Source organism: Schistocerca americana, chromosome 9 (assembly GCF_021461395.2).
Source record: "Schistocerca americana isolate TAMUIC-IGC-003095 chromosome 9, iqSchAmer2.1, whole genome shotgun sequence".
Taxonomy (NCBI): Eukaryota; Metazoa; Arthropoda; class Insecta; order Orthoptera; family Acrididae; genus Schistocerca; species Schistocerca americana.
The window spans coordinates 180,298,974-180,300,494 of record NC_060127.1 but is presented as its reverse complement, the minus strand read 5'-3'; positions in this window follow the sequence as shown (position 1 = coordinate 180,300,494).

Sequence of the window (1,521 nt, the reverse complement as noted above, 5' to 3'; positions counted from 1 at the left end):
ACGTGAGAAAACTTGGATCTCATGGTCGAGTGGCTGCTCGTAAGCCACACATGACACCAGTAAATGCCAAACGACCCCTCGCTTGGTGTAAGGACCGTTAACATTACACGATTGAACAGTGGAAAGAGTTATATGGATTGATGAATCGCGGTACACAATGAGCCGATCCGATGGCAGGATGTGGGTATACTGAATTCACGGTGAACGTCATCTGCCAGCGTGTGTAGTGGCAACAGTAAAATTCGGACTCGGTGGTGGTATGGTGTCGTCGTGTTTCTCATGGAGGGGGCTTGCAGCCCTTGTTGTTTTGTGTGGTACTGTCACAGCACAGGCCTACATTGATGTTTTAAGCACTTTCTTGCTCCCACTGTTGGAGAGCGTTTGCATCTTTCAACACTATCGAGCACCTGTTCATAATGCACGGCATGTGGCGGAGTGGTTACGCGACAATAACATCTCTGTAATGGACTGGCCCGCACAGAGTCCTGACGTGAATCCTAAAGAACACTTTTGGGATGTTTTGGAACGCCGATTTCGTGCCAGGCCTCACCGACCGACATCGATATCTCTCCTGAGTGCAGTACTCCGTGAAGAATAGGCTTCCATTTCCCAAGAAACCATCCAGCACCTGATTGTATGCCTGCGAGAGTGGAAGCTGCCATCAAGGCTAAGGGTGGACCAACACCATATTGGACTCCAGGTTTACCGATAGAGGACACCACGAACTTGTATGTCGTTTTCAGCCAGGTGTCAGGATACTTTTGATCACATAACGTATTTGTGCTACCAGGCCTGGTAACAACTCTTAAGTACGACCAATACTAATGGACTCTGGTGGCCATGCCAACTGTTACAGATAATAGCAGTTCTAATCATGGGTTGGGAACTTTCTCTGTCCAGGGACTAGGTGTTTTTGTTGTTCTCATCATTTCATCATCTTCATCATCGTCATCAGATCTAATCATTTACTTTTGTTCTTTGGGGCTTTCAGAGCAAAACATGTCCTCTAATGATACGATTATTATGAATATCAGTCTCTTTAAATGCCTTCTATTTCATAACTCACTCATCATGAGTCCATTTCATCATCTTCTTATGTATTTAGAGAACACCTGATGACGACAATGTGCTTAAATGGTCCCATCGTGAGTGATTTATAAAATAAGAACCATTTAAAGAGCGGTGTAGCTGCCTGAAATTCACAATAATCACTAATAGTTTACATTCCTCCAGTGGTATGTAGGTGTACAAAGTTACATTGACTTCCGACAATGGCTTTGTTTCCCTTTTTTCTCAGATTGTAGAATTGCCTCAGAATTTTTGAAACTATCGAAACTTTGATGCATCTTTTCCCAACACCATTGACAGCTACTTCACAACATATTCATTTCTTGGGCGCACTATTTTCACATAACGCATAACTAAATTCCAGTGAGCTACTTTATGGCAGTCAAGTAATATGCTAAAGAAGTTCATCTGACTTACCAAATTAAGTAGTGGTTTGGATTTTGTCTCCACCCT